The following is a 7,129-nucleotide window of genomic DNA, read 5'->3' as shown; positions in this document are numbered from 1 at the left end:
AATAATAATAATTTAGTCACTGCAGGGCATTTCTATGTTCCTGTTTCTATGTCTACATTGAAAGTCAATTGCTTAGGCTAAGACAATAAATAAACAGTCTGGCTCAAACTGCTTTCTTTCCCGTGAGTGGGTGGAGGTTTTGATGCTATTATATTAGGCTATTTTATATTATATTATATTATGTTTTATTATATTATATTATATATGATATTATATTAGTCTACCTAACATGATATATATATATATATATATATATATTATATATATATATATATATATATATATATAGCTATGATTAATAGGCTAATAATATTAGTTGCCTAGTATTAGCTGCCTATAATACCTATCAGAATAGATTCCTAGTAGCCTACTATTAGTATATAGTAGTGGTAATAAACATTGTAGCAGAGTAGCATTAGACCTAGGCAAATTTTCTATTGTTAACAAAACAACAACAAATAATTAATTATTATAATATAGGCTACCCTCCCTGTCAATAAGATCAAAGTTTCTGAACATGAGCACCAAAAAGATGAACAATGTGTGGATGCACTTTGACCAGGAGACCAAAACTCTTAGGCTAAATGCAAGTACTGCAAAAACCTGGTTTCAAATCATGGAGGATCCACATCCAACATGAGAAGGCACTTAACGAAATGAAGCACCCCACTGCACTGCTTGAAGGTAGGACTGAATTTCTTTGCGATTTAGCAATACTGACTCAAGTGACTCAAGTGACTCGTTCAACCCGGATCAGTTTAGTGAGTGACTCAGAATAACCCGGATCCTTAAAAGGAATCGAGTTTAACAGGCCTAATTCCGACACTAGAGCGGGTGCCCTGGTTTGCGCAATTCAAAGCCTTTGAATCAGATTCCGAAGCAGTCACGTGGGTGTGTGTCCCAAACGAAGCTTCAGACGTCACACTCACAAACCGAGGCCTCGTTTGTCATCAGTCACGTGATTTTTATGGAAACGACACAAGCCTCGAACCGGGGCTTCATCTGGCACGCCCCTTTCTGCTCGACACAAGCTCCGAAGCCTCGCTTCATTGGGCACATCACTACTAGCCTGATCTTTACAACAGCAACCAATCACCTAAGCAGATTTTTTTTTAATCATAAAGTTAACTCCTCAATATCTACTTCTTAATTTCCTCTTAATTTCTCAGTTTAAATGCTAGGGCTGTAACGATTTACGATTCGAAACCGAAATCGCGACATTCATATCCACGATACTGTGTCGCGGTGTGAAAAGGCAGAATCGCGACACACTCTTTCTAGTGTTTCACGCAGTGCTTTGCAGCTTATGCAGCCGCAAAAGCAACCCACAACTCCCGCTTTACTTATCGGTAGCCTACGTTGTCCAAAAACAAATAAATAAATAATTAATAATTTCATACCTCTCCTTGCTTTCATTGTAGACTATGTGTGCAACTTTACCAAACAGTGTAGAAGTAAACCCCCTCTCCTTGCCCTGCTCTCTCTCGCGCTCCCTCCCTCTCAATCTCCCTCCCTCTCCTGCTCAATGAACACGCACGACTTAAATAAAACATTCACAATCGTGAAAGCAAGGACCCATAGACGACTAGCTAAATTACTATTAAATCCGCTTAGCATCATTAGCATGCTGCACATATTTGTTTAAAACTCTTGCATTGAAGTTGACTGATCAATACCAACGTTTCCCAAAAGGGCCTGTCCCAAGGAGAACAAGTAGCCTATTACCTTGGGAAACTGAACAGTCCAATCAGTAAACTATGATAGGCTAAGCTATATGCTACTTTGTTTACAATATTTCCAGGCTTCAACCAGACAGCTGAATTAAAGAGGTAGAGTTGTAATAAAAAATAGTAGGCCTAGGCTATAGGCTAATCTGCATAAAGTGTGCTGTCATAAATATCAGTCATTCAGAAAAATATTTTTATATCAGGATATAAAATAATAGATATATTATATTGTAATCCTCTGGTGTTCTAAGGGAGGCTATTAAAATGTTATTTAATGTCTACCCCCCCCCCCCCAAAAAAAAAAAAAAGAAAAAAAAGAAAGAAAAATCGAGATTCATATCGAACCGTGGGTCAAAAATCGTGATACACCAACCTCACGATTCGGTTTGTATCGTTACAGCCCTATTAAATGCTGTGATGCTATGCTATGCTGCTGATGCTTTGAGTCACTGTCATTGTGTCGCTGTCGCCCATGGCAACCGATAGCGTGGGATGACAACATGGTGGACAAACTCTGAAACCTCCCATATTGTCAAGTGACAGCAAGCTACCATATCTCCTCATTCTCAATTGAACGGAAATGGAAAAATGGAAGTTCTTTACTACGCTAGTGCACAGAGCCTATTTTATCGGATGACTTGTTGCCATCTACTGGCTCAGCTCAGTTCAGAGGGGTTTGGCACATTAAAGGACTGTTCACACCAGGAGCTATAACTAACCATAAAGATAAAAGCGTCCACACTGACCAACGATAAGCAAAGTGTGGCTAAACGATTGGCTAAAATGTGATGGGTTCTGATTGGCTGTTAGCTTTTTATCATTCTCAAAATCGCTCTGAAAATGATCCCCAACAACAATATTTTTTATCGTTATTGGATTTCTATGCAACGTCACGAAAACATGCGTGCGCAACCAAGAGGTAGAAAGCACCATAGAACAGCATAGAGCAATGCAAAAGAGTAAAATAATAAAATGAGTTTTTGTGCTGAAAACTGCACCAATTCGAAATCACGATGGTTAGAGAATGTTAAATATGTTCAATATCCCTAACGGAATGCATGTCTTCGCCAAAAATGACAAAATACGATGTTATATTAATAATGCAAATGAAAAGTTTGAAATATAGTCTGAAATGAGATGTTATTATCATTGAGACAACAGGGGTATACAATAAAATCCGATTGTAGCTTAAAGCAGCCGACTATTTATGTTAAGTTTATAACGTTGTGGACGGCCACCAAGCGTCTTCTGCCCCACGGCTGTGCACGCATCTAGTTTTGTTGGTAAACGGGAAACCCGTGTATAGTTCTCGTTCTTGGTGTGAACGGCCCTTAATCTCTGACCTGGTTTGTGTCTCTACTGGTAAAAGGACCAGTACTTGGTAGGCGGGGTATAAATTGAGTCCTGGTTTGGTTGGCCAACCGGGATTAGAATAAATTTCTTAAACAATTTTGTAACAAGTCAAGTCAAGTCATATTTATTTATAGCACACTTATCACTTATTAGGCAATGCAATTGACCCAAGGTGCTCACAGAATTAAAATAAAAACAGTTATAAAATAAAATATAAATGACAAAAAATTTTATAAAAATAATAGTAAAGATAAAACTGAATATGATTGTAGATAAAGAAGATATGGTTACTAAAACTACTATAGGCCTAGAGCAAAATGTACAGTAAAGTTAAAGATGGCAGTTAATATAATGCTGAAAAGAAATAGAAATATGATAAATAAACAAACAAGGGGGGAATTAATTGACATTAAAGGCCAAAGAAAATAGATGGGTCTTTAGTGGGACAGGAATTTCTATATGGAGATTATTCCAGAGTCGAGCCCTATTAACTTTTCCTTTTTAGGATTGCTTTGGGGACTGAAAGACAGGTAACCAGTGGAGTTGGGCCAGCACAGGACTTATGTGCATATGTTTCTTAGTTCCAGTAAGGAGCCTAGCTGCTGCAAGGCCGTAGTTATGATGTCAACATTGGGGGGGACCAAATCTGTGGTGGGGTCTGAGGGCCATGCAAAAAATATTAAAAATAAAAAAAAACAAGTTGTTACGACGTTTTTTCCAACTTGTGTGCCGTCACCACATTTGATTCCTACGTTTTGCCAGCCTGGATGCGCGATCGATTGCGCATCTAAATAATATGCAAGATGCAACAACCATTTCTAAGAGGCCTATAAACAGGGTAATTCCTGGCATTAGTACTAGCATATGAATGCATTATTTATGTTGTAAGACATGTGAAAGAAATTAATGACACAGGCTTGCACAAATTCATCATTTAAAATAAAACTTTTCACTTTCGCTATCATTGCGAGAATAGGTTACAATATGGAAAATGTTTCAAAGTTCCCTTTGAGTCTGATCGGCTCCAACAATGTATGGGATTTCCTTAGCCTGTGCTACACCTTTCCAACAAGTTTTGTGAGAATTGTGAGCTTTTGCGATATTGTTGCCAGCCCTACCTCACCGCAGTAGGGTCAGAGAGGGTTAAAGCACCAGGTCAAACCACTCAGGGGTGTAGGCTACTCTGGAACCATCACTAGGTCACTAATTTGTGCGTTATTTATGTTTGATTACATTTCAGATGGTGGTGGTTGGTTTCCTGTAGAGTTTTTTTTCTTTATTTATTTTTCTATGTATTTATTTATTTTTCTAAATATTGGGGGGGGGGGCATTTTGGTCATATTTGAATATTGGGGGGGATATTCAATGTCTATGGTGACTACGGCCCTGAGCTGCTGCATTTTGGACTAATTGAAGTCTAGCAAGGGTAGATTGGTTCAGACCTAAATAGTTAGTTAGTTAGTTTATTAGTTGTCCCCTTAGGGAAATTCTTTTTCACATTTTCGATACCGCTTTTCATCCTGCATGGTCACAAGCACGGAATGGCACATACATGTTCACAGACATAGGAATGACACCTTACATACATCATAGGCATTTGACACAGACTTTTACATAAATTATTGGGGGTTTCATGGGAAAAACATACATTATTGCACTGCATATATTTATCTGTGGGGCTTTGTGTTGTTGAGTGTTTGGATTCCTAAGGGGATTACGCTTCTGCTGAAGTGGGCTTTACTGCACCTTATGCTTCTAAACCTCCTGCCAGAGGGTAGGGATGAGAAGTAGCGGTTGAGTGGGTGGCTCCACCTATGGCCCAGCGCAATCAATGAGCAATGTAATAGAATCATCACAGCCAACGAATGTGTTTTGTGTGTTGTCCCTTCGGATACCCAGGACAACACAAGCCGAAACAACAACTCAGACCTTTTTCCCTAAATAATCCCAGCACCATCTTACAAAGGATCTGTAGGCCAGATGTCTGCATCGTCTGGCAAAAAGAGGACATTGTTAATTCTGTGCATAGTTTGGATGTTCTTGTTTTGTGTTTGCATTATTTTAATAGACTGCAATATTATTATTTGTCAGTGTTTCTCAAACTTTTTCAGACCAAGGACCACTTAAACAATAATAATTTAAACAAAACAAAAAAGATCTCTGACCACCTAGCAAAAGAAAAAACCAGTAGACCTACTTCAACAGTATATTACACAATAGGCCTTCTCACTAAACCACCTTGCTTATTGTCTTTGCACCTTGCTTATGCTGTCAGAGGATTCATATGATTTAAACTGGCATACTGTAGGTTACATCAGTGTTGCAGAACTGTTTGGATTTACATACAAGTTGGCTCAATATTGCAAACAACTCATCTATTATATTTTACCACATCTACTTGTGGAACACTTGAGAGAGCTTGCGGACCACACTTTGAGTACCACTGCTGTATGTATATATAATAAAGCTATTTATTGAAAATTGACCTGTTTTGTATATTAGTTTTAGAAGTTGCATCAGTTTTTGTCCCTTTTAGGCTAAAGGTTTATCCTACCTTTCATATCTTCTGTCTCACAGGGGGCCATAGTCGTCATAGTCGAATGTTTAGTGCATTTTGAAGGGAGTACATTATGTTAAGGCAGACTGGTTCTAATCCTGGGTACAGGGTCATACAGACAACAGGGGTGCTGGTGTTGCCGATTTTTCTAACCACATGGCATAGCATAGGAATCTTATAGTATTTTGGGACAAAATATTATAGTAATCTTATAGGAATACGTATTTTGGGACATACTGTAGAAGTACTACTAATAACTCTATAATATCCTATAACTGCTATAGTTTTTCTATAAGTAGTATAAGTATATATACTTTTTTGTGAGGGAAATTTGGTCTCTGCATTTAACCCAATCAGTGAATTAGTGAAACACAAACAGCACACCGTGAAGTGAAGCACACACTAATCCCGGTGCAGTGAGCTGCCTGCTTCAACGGCGGCGCTCGGGGAGCAGTGAGGGGTTAGGTGCCTTGCTCAAGGGTTACAAGTCCAGAGTGCTAACCAGTGGGCCACGGCTGCCCACCACTATAGCACTAGTAGTCTTATACTATAAGATTCCTATAGTACTTTTTCCTAAGGGTCATACGTGACAGAAGTCATACGTGAGTAGGCTATCTCTGCCAATGTAGGCTATCAAAGCCATAGTTTATACTCATTACTGGAGAAGTCTTGCAACACACGATAGCGATAGAGAATGTCAAAAAGTCTAATTGCTCCTTTTTGAAACGGACTGTCAGAAAAGACAACATGCACCCAGGGCCAGCCGTAATTTAATCCGACCTGAACTAAATCGCGTCCTGAGCTTTAGGCTCTCAAAAGTGTAGCTTGTAGCCTACACATGGACACAAATTGCATACTTAAATAGCCTAAGAACTATTTTAAAACGGTTTTGTTAAACTATTCAACTGTAACACTTGCCATCACGCATGCACCTCTTCCTCTCCCTCTCTCGTGCACTCACACACACGATGGCAAAGCATCCTCTTTGTGACAGGTCCCTTAACAAGCACATAGCCCATTGTGTAGGCCTAGTCTATGAAAATAATTGCTATCACTTAGCTCTTGGATTAACATGATACACAGGATTTACACTTGCAAGTGATGCAAGTTGATAGACAATTGTGTATCAAAAGAAGAAAGAAAAGTTTGCATAATTAAATGCTTTTGAATTAATTTTTTGCAGCATATCGCCTTTACTACCTACCCCCCTTTTTGACAACTAACATATCGGTTTTACATATCGGTTATCGGCCTCCTGTTTTGGTAATAATTGATATCGGTATCGGCCCTGAAAAAACCATATCGGTCGATCCCTACCTGTAATACTCCCATTTTATTCAGGTAAAACGCTACTGACAAATCCAGGCTTCCACGCATGCTTGTTTGTTTACACGGAATACAAGCTGAAGTGCAAAACGAAAGTAGGCCTAACGATTGCCTACTGCCCCTATCAATGCAGATATTTCAAATAAAAACTAAAAGTATAAAACAT

The sequence above is a fragment of the Alosa pseudoharengus genome, unplaced genomic scaffold (genome assembly GCF_046254945.1).
Source record: "Alosa pseudoharengus isolate Yale_2024_CS ecotype anadromous, Long Island Sound unplaced genomic scaffold, YU_APseudo_1.1 YU_APseudo_1.1_scf_22, whole genome shotgun sequence".
Lineage (NCBI taxonomy): Eukaryota > Metazoa > Chordata > Actinopteri > Clupeiformes > Clupeidae > Alosa > Alosa pseudoharengus.
Note: the sequence above shows the minus strand (reverse complement) of the source record.